Here is a 12,569-nt window from a genome sequence, read left to right as displayed (position 1 = left end):
GGAGTCCCCACCGCAGCTCAGAGCAGGCGACTAATTATGTTTAATTAAAAGACAAGAGAGATCAACAGAATCGTTTTCATTAGGAAATTATTAATGATTCCGCTGCAACAATAATTGATTGCACTGAGCCATGCGATAACTCCGTTCGGTCAGGCTCAATTCGGAGCTGGGCGGAAAGAAATAGTCGGTTCTGAAGCTGAAACTTGCACATTTGTAATAGAGAAGTTGTAAAACGGGCTTTGCAGAGACAAAAGGGGCACGGAAAGAGGGGACTGAAGGTGCAGGGTAGCATAATTCAGATGAAATCAGAGCGGGCTTTGTTATGACATTTAAACAGTCCGTGCCTCACCTCATTAATACAGTCCAACATGTATTATTTTTTTCATCCCGTGTCTATGTTACATGTACATACACACAGAGTCCCACTTTGCGGCTGCTCCATTCAGCGGCATGTGAAAGGCGTCAGCTCCAGACGCTTCCTCCAGCAGCCTTTTATGTGCATTGTTCTCCCGCTGGGAAGGCTGTTTCCCCGCTAGACTGTATAGCGCAGGCACCAGACGACACGCTCAGGCACTGCACCCACATTTGCCACAAACACACACACTAGACGCCATTACTGAAAATTCACATAATGGCTGCTGACACATAAATGTCCATCTGCATTCACCGCAGGCTAAACCCCAAGACAAAAACAACAATAGGGGGAGAGCATGTAAAGGGAGCGATGGGCGCTGATGAGAACTAAATTGTTTTTTCATAGGTAAGATTTTTTCACCGTTGCGTGTGCTCTTGCATTTTGCGGAGGATGTGCTTGTGATCAGCTTCCGCGCGTGTCTGCGAGAATAGCCGGTCGCCCTTGTATCAGTGCCATTGAGGGTGTCAGGCTAATGAGCGTGGGCTGTCCTTCGAGCAGGAGGGTTTGGGTTGTGCCATTCACTCTGCATATTTAAATGCCTTGTAGAGCTTAAGTAGGCCCACTTTTCCATGTCAGGGCAGCGTTCAATCCTGCTGCGGCCATTAATTATGATACCTTTGTGCTCCAGTGTGGCTAATAAGAATGATGTATTGCACCCTCGTGGCATTATAATCATCTGAGTGAAGTACCTGGACCGCACTGAACTCGCTTTAAGCACCACATTTAAGGTAAAAAATACTGGGAACAAAAACAGCAGTTGAAGAGACCGCTTCCACTTTGCTCTCCCTGGCTGCAGTGGTTAATGTTCCCACATGAGAGTGTGTCACACATTTAGCGTGTCCATAATGGTATAATCAATGATGTGAAATGCTTTGGTATTGATCATTCCGGAAGGCTCATTGCGCGCCTGAGAGAGAAAGCAGCAAAGACACACAGACACAAAGGTTAAAAGGACGCATTAGTCTTTGTTTTGCTGCTCATCCCTCCATGTTCGCTCTGCTCTCACTGGCTGCGTTTGGATTTACTACCTTACTTTCTTATTACTTGCTCTGTCTTTGAACAGTGAAGTGGTTAACTGGATTTTCAGGAGCCGCTTCTTAATATTTGGAGCATGTCTCTCTGGTATTGAATCTGTTCGTTACAGATGGGGTGTAAAAGATCACATTTTATTACATTAATCACCACAAGTTAATGTGATATGTGCTTTATATTTCTTCCTCTTAACGGCATAATCAATGACCATTTTTATATTCATTGAAAAATCCTGCAGATATGAAAATGAGCCCCAGCTCGCGTTTTAATCTACTGTGGGATCTTGAGCCAGTAATTAAAGAGTTCCTTCAGTGTATATCTTCTAAAAGCACTTAGCCTTCTTTTCAGGCCTAGTTGCCGCCCCCATCTCTGCTGTGCCAAGTAGGTGTGAAAAGCATTGTCACTGAGCTTTAGGATAAAGCCCTGCTTTTGGATGCCATTGGTCAGATCAAATGCACAGCCACACAAAAACACAAACGACACTTTTTTTTTTGTTTGTTTTTGTTTTTTTAATGAGAGACAAAGCATTAAGCAACGTCCTGTTCCCCCAAGCTGCTTTAGGTTTGTTTTTGTTTTTTTGCAGGAGGTGGAGGAACGACTTTATGATTGTGTTGTTTTTTTTTCCACATGTGCAAAAAACAAAAGAAGCAAAGGAAGATTCACTTGGGCAGCGGTTTTTAATTTCGGGATGCGATTTCCCCTGGGAGCACGTGAAGGCACTTCGCTTAAGCAAGGTCTGCAGATACCAAACCTGATATAATGCCTTTAATTGTTGCCCCAGGAGAGGGTAGATTTTTCTTTTCAAATTAAGAGAAAATTATTTGGAACGTGAAGCAACTTATTGTTATATTGTATTAGACTCCTTTTCAAAAGTTGGTGTGCCTTCGTTTTGTTTCAAATAAATGCACATTTTCCTGCAGACAAGCCAGCAATAAAAAAACTTTCTTCTGGAGTTGCTGAGTAAAGTACGCCTAGACGAGGGGTGCTCAATGTGTCGTGTTGATGACGAAGGTAGTATTAGTAGGTCACATGACAAAGCCTGACAAGGAAAAATTAAAAGAAAACATAAATATAAACAACGAGGATGCGGATATGTTTCTGGTCAATTAAAGTTATCATTCTAATGTTGTAATTGGTTGTACATAGTTAGTAAAAAGTTACTTCTATGATGCCACAAACAGTTGCTTTTATTTACAATGTGTGCTTTAAATTGTAGGTAACTGACAATACAGGAAACGCACAATTGAACTCAATGCAACGGTTAGAAGAGGCACCAGTGAGACAGAATTCACAAAATTTAAAATTGAAGCTCACACTTCTCGCCCAGGACACAATGTAAAAATAGTAATGAACAATAAAATAGAGAAAATCACTTGATTCAAAACACATGACTTTACATTGTAAAACAATAAGAACAGTGAAAGGTACTCAGAATATTCAAATTAACATTTGCGTCTGAGTGACGGGATAGAATTTTCAAGATGCAAGCAAGTAGAGTCACTATTTGGAGTTTGTATTGGCTAAAAAAATATTCAGGTTTGTACAGTGCGTTCTGCATAGCTTCAACAACACTGTAAAAAGAAAAAAAAAAAGGAAAACAGATTACAGAGCATTATGCATTCAGTCACACCAGGTTGTGTGACTTCAGCAAGTTCCCAAATGTAATTATGTTTACGAACAATGTACATTATAAATGTTGAGTGTTGCCATTATTACAAGCAAGTAAGGTGTCCTTGAGTTACCGCTACAAATGTGCTTCCAACGTACCCTGTTTTAGCTCTATTTTTTTTCCTCACCAAAAATGCTCACGGTAGATCATAGAAAAAAAGCCTCAAAAACTGAACTATAGGGTGAATGTGTTTTGATTATCAGTCATGCCTATGGAATGGCTTATGATTGAAGTCTCTGTGGGGAATGATTTCCGTACAATGCGGTGAAGCAGGATCATCAGATTGATGAAATAGGGGGCCTACGTATGAAACAGCATATGCAGCACTCTCATATAATGCAGACTGTTAATATGAGAGAAGCAGTTAAGAGAATAGTTGCAGCCATACTATTCAAGCCATCTAGGGTTCACATCGAGCTTCTATTTTTCTTGTGATAACATATATCTCTGAAAATTAATCCTCAGGTTGGGCAAATCATAATCTGATTTTCCTGAGAAAAATAGCTCAACACATTACAAAATTGTTTTGCGGGGTCGCCAGTATGTTCTTGCAGGAGAACTTGTTGATAACCTTTATACGTAGCTTTGCAGTTAATCCATTTTATTGATTGCACAGCCACCTGCATGAAGAATGCCATAGTCTTTAAAGAAGCGTATCAGTGTGATATCATTGTTTTTATTCTCTCTGCCACCTCTAACATTAGTACCTTATCAGAAACTCGCTCTATCGGATGATCTGGTCAAAGGATCTTAGCAATTGTATCCCCGGTAAAGCAGTGAACACAGTGGCAAATGGCAATGGTAAAAAGCGAGGCAACAACTATTTTTGACACATATAGTGTGTGACATTTGAATAATCCCGTCACAAAGTGTCATTTACTATTTCAACTCGACAGTTTATACTTATTTCATGCCTGACGCTGTCTTAGATGATTTGTTCAGATTTCAAATCGGAATATTACAGAAAAGAAAATTGAGAAAAATCATTTAGGCCAAACATAAGTGCACTTTTTATCGAGCAACATATTCAATTTCACAAGTATGGTTGTTTCTTTTCAGCCACCCTAAAGTTTACAAAATAAAAATTGGAAATTGCACACCCCATAACAAACTGGGTCAAATCCCCCCAAACAGGTTGCTGCCAAATACTTAGTGACTAAAAAAAAAAATCAAGCTCTTTGATGACAATGTGGGTCTATTTGACAAATTTCAATAAAGCAATCAATTCAACCAGCGTCATCCATATTTTTTAGAATGTAATCATTTTTAAGAGTCATGAATATATTCACAATTTAACGTAGACTAAAATTAAATGAAAACAAATATATTTATTTTTTATTAATAAGCCAAATTATTTCATGGATCCCCTGCAGTCAAGCCAAGGACCCCAGGGGCCCGTGGACCCCACTTTGAGAACTACTATTATAAACAATGATAATAATGTAATGTTGTAATATTCTTATTTTTAAAACAAGTGTAGAAAATAATAACCACTGGATTATATGAGTGACATATATAGAAATATAATAACCACTGGATTATATGAGTGACACTGTAGTTTTACAACTGACCAGGGTACAGTACAATGTTAGCTTTCACTGATCACATTGTTATTTAAAAACTACTTACAGTGTTGTTGCTATGGTCATGTACTCTACAATTGTTTTATAGCAAGTGTGCATTACATTTCCTTACTTCAATGGAGTACATTATTCATTAATAGCGTTGCCGCTACCAAATTTACTGTGCATCTCAAACTGGTTGCAAACTTTGCTGTAACTTTGATAAACGTATATGTTGGCCAAACATGCCGATAAAGAAAAAACGCATAAGGTAAATATCATGATTGGTGAAGCAAAAATAATTTTATCTGCAATATTAAAATGCATTCTATAGCCTTGGTGGGTAATATGACGCTCACACTATTTCTCACATTAAAATGTGTGCAGCTCCTTTGGGGCTTTCTTGTTGATTCAAAAAAAAAAAAAACATAGAACGGCAATCAGCAAATCAGCAAAGTGCAGGCCCCTGCCAAGGCCAAATAAACCTAATGTGGATCACCATCAAATTGTTCAAATTGAGAGAGTATAGTAAATACCTGTAGAAGCTATGATTATTCCCGGCTTCAGCCTCAATATAATGTGAAATTTAGTTCTGTACATTTATAATAATACTGCTTACAGTGAAAACATAAGGTGCTCGCTTTGGTTTACCAACTTGTCATGAACTATGCCGAGTGTCGCCGGTTGACGGAGATGGCTGCCTCTTTTCCATGGAAAAGAATGTGAGTGAACGTTGCGGTGAGGAGGAAGACAGGCGTGCTGTAGGTAGAGAAGTGTAGGAGAGCAGACATCAGTGCCGCCCTGGTCAGACAGGGCCATCCATCCTGGAGGCCCAAGGGAAGTAAGAGAGGGAGCGGGAGAGTGAGGACGGGACAGACAAAAAGAAGCATCGGGAGCAAAGCGAAAGAAAAAAAAAGTGCGTATGTGTGCGGAGGTAAAAAGAGAGACCCACCGTCTCTCTCACTGGTGCAGTCTTTCTCTTAACTCCGTCAAAGCCACTTCATTTGTGCTCCCCCGAGCAGTGACGAGTAACCAATCTTTCATCGCTCCGGTGGCCAGAATACTCGAAGAGAGCTGGACGGCTAGAAACACAAGTCTATTCAATTTGAAAGAGAACTGGAAAGTGAGCCTTTGGGTGCCGTCGTGAAAGAAAAAATGATGTAAGACGCGTTTGAACTCCGCTCTCTCGCCGACTGTGAAATGGAAGCCGTGGGTACAGTATTTGGCTCCGCCCGAGATAGGTTTCAGTCTCCTATCTGCCCTATTTTCACGGAGAGGTGAATGACATGTTTTTTTGTTGATAGAACTCTATCCAAACCATGTGGGGTTTGCATAGGCGTGAAAGGCTCAGTTAAAACATTCGGCGGCCCCCTCTTGATTTCACTCGGCCTTCTTAATTTAAAATGTCATTTCTATTCATGGCATTGGCAATATTTAAACAATCGCAGTCACACAGGGAGCGAGAGCTGAAACAAAGTTCGAGTGGCTCCCTGACTTAGGCAATCATAAGAACTTACAGTATTTGCCATTACAAGTCCAGTTTACGTTTTATTTTTCTTCAGCATCCAAGTGTCACCTTACCGGCAACACAGCGCACGACTGGCCGATGCCCTGAGCTCGCTAAGCCTGCATACTGTTAACTGGTGGCCACTAATACTGTGTTCCGATGCCACAGAGAGTTATTTCTTTCCATCTCCTCACAGGAATCCCCCTTGCACCATTTCCCCTGTAATCTCCACGCTACTCACTGTTATGGGGTGGCTCGCCCGCTGCTCCCGCCACGATTCCACAGTCCCTCTTCTTCTTCGACCCAGCACCTCCACCATTTTAATCCCTTTGACCCAAACCCTGTGCGTTTCCCTTTATCAACAGCTCCTAGAGATTACATCCTGCTTGCTTCCTCACCACTGCTTGCTTCAGTCACCGTGGCTGGCCAGGGTCTTTGTCAGAGACTGCTGGGTGTGATAGCCACTGCCGGCCGGTTATTTGCTCCGTCTGGACGCCGTACTTACAGGCCATCTGGGCGAGGAGTGTGGAGGGCAGGAGATGTGAGGGGTGGACCATCAGAAGAGCATCACATGCTTGTGGACCTAAGGTTGTCCATTTGGGGCACACGCCATTTTAAACTGTTACAATTACAATACAAATTTTACAAAAATTCTCATCATTAAAATCTATTATATTTGTAATTTTTCAAATCTTATCATGATCATGGTTTTCAACCCCCAGTCCAGTTGAATTGAATTGACAATGTCAAAAGATTTTTTGGAATGCCATAATTCTAATACAGTGGACCCCGAGGCTAAATCGTCATATGGCGGGCAATAGAAAATAGAAGTAGAAATGGTAAAAACATCATAATTGTATATACATATCAAAAATTGGTAGCAAAAGTAGTATTGTAAGTGTTGCTTATAAATAATAGACATGAATACAATTAAATAACATCATAAATACAAAAAAAAAAAAAAAGAAATTTTATTTCCCTTGGAGTGATATTGACTTGAGCTACTTGCGGCCATAATCCCTAGCGAGGGTAACTTGATTATTTCCAGCTTTGTTTCCATACTAATCATCTTCTTACTTCTACGTTTAACATCACTAGCAATCTTGGGACCTACGGCTAACCAATTAAAGTTTGAATTAAGCACTAAAATGCACAATAAATACAATTTTGTAAGCACTCAAGTCTTTAGCATGTCTGCATCCTAGTGACACCATGACGCCAACCAATAGCAGACCAGCATGTTAGTGATGCATTGCAGCGCGTGCAGTTTGACGCAAACAGAAAATTGACCTAAAAAAAACCTGGAGGCAAACCTGAAGAGGGAGGCAAAACAATATAAACACAGCCAACACTATAGGTCATGACTTATTGATGCCGTAAAGCGGGAAAAATGCCATATAGAGGGGACGAAATAACTTAGTACTCCACTTTGTAACCTGAAAAAACTTTAAGCCAGGGACGCCGTAACCCGGGGGTCCACTGTACGTGAAATGCTCATGAATAATACTCTTTTACAGGGGGCTTAATTAGAATTTTTAAATTTTCTTACAGTTTGGACTAGAGATGCCCTCAAATAAAAATGTTTTCCCATAACTAAAGCCCAAAAATGAAAAACTCTTGGCCGAAAAAAAACAAACAAACTAAATAAATACTTTATGCAAATCGCCTCATGGGAGCCAATCAATATCAGGAATGGACTGTAACATCACAAGCAGCACTCTGCACAGTTCTGTAAATAATTGATTAAATAAAACTGCATACCTTGGCTTCTGAATATTAATCTTGTTCAGTGTTATAATGCAATGCCTATTCAAAGGCATGTTTAATTTGAATGTGCCCCTTTTTTTTTTGGGGGGGGGGGGGGGGTAATTACAATATTTAAATACAGTATAACATTTTTGATCCATTGACATACCAACCACTCGAATGGGGGACAGAAAGCCTGGTTATTTGATTAGGTATTGTAAACATAATTGACTCGATCAGTGATTATTAAACGTGTTGGTACTGAGCCTCACCAGTATCATATGCACATTCACTGAAGCCTTCTTCTGTGAAAAATAAATGATTTTTTAATTGCTATTTTTTTCCAAAATTGAAGACATAGGTATAATTTGTCATTTTTAATACTGGTGCACAAAAGAACCGGGTACGAACATCAACCTGTTCAAAGAAAAAAAACAAAAAAAAACAAGACAGTGCATGAAGTCACAACAAATCGGCGGAGGCTCCACCAAACCCCTAAGAGCAATTGTAAGTGGGATTCTCAGGTGGAATCAATCATTCATTTCCGATTTGTTTCTTTCTTTATATAGCCAATTCTAATAAACATACTGATTGCATATTGTAGATGCACACGTTGGCAGCTGACCTTCTTCCTTGTCCTTATTTGATTAGTTCTTGTGCCTCAGCGGAATAGTCTGATTTAAAGGCCAATACATGTGGGAAGGTTACACGTGAAGACAAAAACCACCGACAAATTACACAGTTTTATTCCTAAAGCTATTCAAATGGAGGGTAGCGGCAGAGCAGTGAAAAATATATACACACTCCATCCTGTCAGAACGCTTTTGGCTTATCTTGAGTGACTGTCAAGGCTTGGAATATCAGGGAATAGACAGAAATATATAAAATTAATAAGCCGCTGGATGTTGTCTGGAGTTATGATGCTTCATAAATCCTGGTTTGATCATGGCGGACGAGGCTTAAACCCACAGCTACCTAATGCGCGCAGCAGCAGTGTTTTGGACTGAATTTTATTCTGTTCAGTAGATAGACGCCCTTAGCTGGCAAATATAAAGATTTATCATTACCTCCCTTTTCTTTTAAGAGTGGCGAATATTAAAAAGGACGGCGATGTGAAGTTGGCAAGCATTACCTTTGATGGGACAGCATCGACGTCACAAGGTGAAACTGAAGCGAAAGGTAACAAGAAACGATTGAGTGAGTAGCAAGAAGAGGGGGAGATGCTACTAAACTATCAGTTGCACTCACTTTTGTCAGGTCAAGGGTCTCTGGGGTTTTATTTGTTTGTTTGTTTGTTTTGAGCGGAGGGATGCGAGCTATCTTTCCTGCCATCCACGCAGGTCTGTTCAGCGGAGGGCCACAGGCAATATTTCATGTCGAGAATTAAGCAAGCGTCCGACTCCTCTCTACAGCTGCACGGCCGACACATCCATCACCCTCTCTCTCCTTGGAATGTTGGCTCTGTCTGCCTCGCTCTCCCTCCATACACCCATTGGTTGGAATGTGTAAATGCTGTATCACGGGGACGGACTAATTAGACCGCCATATGTAATCTCCGGGGGTTTACCTGTCAATACAAATGTTTTCTGTGAAGAAGAAGCCTCTTTAAATGAAAGGCTCCGTCGTTTTGATATGTAAAGCACATGTCACGCAGTTTCAGTCAGCCACATCCCAATGAGACAAGTTGTCACCAGGAGTACAACAATGACAACAAAAACAACTTTGCTGAACCCAATCAGAATAATAGCATTCTAATTCAAGAGTTATTTTTTTATGCCTTGTTATACTTGGGAGAGGGCATGCATATTGAACACACATTTATAAGGAAGCATTCCACTGCAGTATTCCACTATTTCTTGTCTTTGCACAAAAAAGTAATGAGGTGTTGATGATAAATACAATAAAGAGAGACAGTAAATTGTTTTCCTGTACCTGCTATTGAGTCAATTAGCACATCGCACAGACTTTTTGGCTTATTTAGCCTCTCCAAATTCAGCATCTGACTTATCCAATTACATTATGTCAGGTGGGCACAGCAGGCACAGTGCACATAATGGAGAATGCCATCTTTGGTGAGATATTCCGCGACACTTTTCCATTGCATACGCCGATGGCACTCTCTATGAATTATTCAAATGCTTCATCCACACAGAAGAGAGAGGAACTCAGCTCCATAGTAAACAGATTTTCTGCTCACCATACTCCCAAGACTGAAGTGTAGGACATTGTAAGTGCCAAATAATTACACAGTGCCCCTTCTTCCCTCTTTTCTTAGCCCACCTGGATTCGGAACTGCATTTGGTCCGATTATTATTGGTGAAATCCTGCAGGGATTTTTTTTTTTTTTAACTGAAGCCCTGCAACTACAGATGTCTAAAACTGCATGTGGATACATGATAACGTTTTACGCTATTTCCATGTGAAATAATTGAAATATTGGATACCCTGGGACCCATGTCTCTGTGGAAATAATGGCCTCGGAGTATCTGCACGCGGCTGTCCCTCTGTTATATTATACTGTAATAGATTTCAGCTCTGAATAATCATCCAGGTTCATCATTTCCTCGTGTGCTGTTTTGTTTTTTTTGTAAAAATATTTAAGAAATCGACTAAACCTTTAGTTTGTGTTGAGTGATCACTGAAATTAGCTGGATATTTGAACCCTTTACAATTTGAGGAAGTTTGATATCTCAATAAATAAATCTGGGCGAAAATAGTTCTTAGGTGTCATCCCCAAGAAAATTTTATCATTAAGCTTACAATTTGTTTTGTGAGGCATTATGTGCTAAATTGTGCTTGTTTTAGATTTGGGACCCGTGTTTTTTTTTTTTTTTTTTTTTTTTTTTTTTATGTGAATTCATTGCAATGGTAAATTTGAAGAGTTTTGCGTCAATTAAAAGATAATTTATCATTTAGTGTGGCCAGGCTGTGACAATTTTCTCATGGATTATTTCACAAATGCATTTGGCCACACAAAGAAAATTCAACTTTGGCTCGAATTTACCCAGATTTTAAAGTGTTCAAATCGCATATGATTTCTTCACTTACTATATGAATTTACTGTCCAGATGTCACGCAACATTTCCTGAAGGTTTCAGGTTAATGTATTTTTCCTGGGGTACTTTAATACTTTTAGTACTTTAATTGCCAAAATTTTTAAAGCATTTTCTTCCTAACTAGGGATCTCTATATCCAACATTTTTTCAAATTCCTGTAACATCATCATTATTCGAGCTAGTTTCATGTATATAATTTTAAAGGGAATTAAATGGGTAATCAAACCCCCCCCCCTCCACACACACACACACACACACACACACACACACACACATATATACATATATAAAACGTAGGTTACTGTACGTTCCAATCATGTGTGACCATTCATACTGTAGTACATCCATAAATTCTATTACCATATCTGTAAAAACACCCCTAAAAATTAATTATAAACATAACATTGTAAAATGATAACATTGATTTCAAATCAATTAAATTCCAGCATCAATTTCAATTTAATTTGATTCATTCAAATTTGCTTACCTTTGGCAGCGGTTCTTGAAGTGAGATGGTGGAGGAGGAGAAGTCACAATAAGGGCAACCATATTTGCAAATACGCAAAACAATGTATATGTAAAAACAGAGATTATTATATCCTTGACGATTCTTTGCTACTTAATATGCCAATGATACTCCAGACTACGACATAGTGTTAACTCTTTATTCGCATAGCACATCGTCGTAATAAAAAGAACTGAACTTCAAAATTGTAACGAGATTTCACCCAGAGGGAAACCTTTTTGGAACTCACAATTAGACAATATTAATTGGCGTAAATCATGGTTAAACCCCTTCAATTCTGTATTTCAAACAAAATTAAAGAAATACAGTTTAAGATTTTAAACAACATTTACCCATGTTATATAATTATTTCCAAATTTGCTGAAATTGAGGTTAACTTTAATTTCTGCAACACTGAGCCCGAAACAGTTTTACATTTGTTTTGTCATTGTCCCTTCACATCTTTGTTTTGGAAAGACATTGAGATGTTTATTTGAAATACAACTGGACGTTTCATAACAATTATGCCAAGAGATATCATCACAAAATTTGAACGTAACAATAAGTATTTGAGTTAGATGACTAACTTTATTTTAATAATTTGTAAATGTCATATTCACAAGGCCACATTTTCTAAGACCCTTCGTAATTTTAAACCATTTTTAATTGACTTTACATGTACATTGATACGTTACCTGTAACAGCAAACAAAAAAGTGAACGTACTTTTTTTTTAATACAACTGTTTAATTTCTTTTCACTTAGTTTTGATCTTTTATATGATTTCTGTATACTGTCCATTAATATTGTACTATGTTGCTGACTGTATTGTATGTTTATATCGTTCAAATCGTTACCCATCATGCATTGCGTGACAAAACTACGGGTAACATTACAACTCAAAATACAGTATACCAAATATACCACAGAGATTCTTGATATTACGTTTTAACAGAAGGGTGACACTCGAACCAGGAAGAGGCAAGGCACATTCAGTCTGTCGTTTGTGCCATGTAAACAGTGGGTGCAGTGTGAAACATAAGATCGTTTGAACGTCTTGTAATACAGAGAGTACACT

General features: G+C 39.0%; 1 protein-coding gene and 1 long non-coding RNA gene across 4 annotated transcripts in view; one reads left to right on the top strand and one right to left on the bottom strand.

The window, feature by feature from the left end:
- The window catches only part of zfpm2a (zinc finger protein, FOG family member 2a), a 136,415-nt gene that overhangs the window by 91,896 nt on the left and 31,950 nt on the right, over nt 1-12,569 (top strand). The gene's annotated exons all lie outside the window — the stretch shown is intronic.
- On the bottom strand, nt 2,777-11,588 carry LOC148425721 (uncharacterized). Its single transcript, XR_015865141.1, has 6 exons — nt 11,475-11,588; nt 9,180-9,498; nt 9,064-9,098; nt 8,204-8,236; nt 5,631-6,768; nt 2,777-5,502 (listed from the first exon to the last, which is right to left on the bottom strand). It is a non-coding gene; the product is annotated as an uncharacterized LOC148425721 (long non-coding RNA).

Source organism: Hippichthys cyanospilos, chromosome 3, assembly GCF_059441005.1.
Source record: "Hippichthys cyanospilos isolate Australia breed blue-spotted pipefish chromosome 3, RoL_Hcya_1.0, whole genome shotgun sequence".
NCBI classification, from domain to species: domain Eukaryota; kingdom Metazoa; phylum Chordata; class Actinopteri; order Syngnathiformes; family Syngnathidae; genus Hippichthys; species Hippichthys cyanospilos.
The sequence above is the reverse complement of the archived record's forward strand: the minus strand, read 5'-3'. Positions and strand labels throughout refer to the sequence as shown.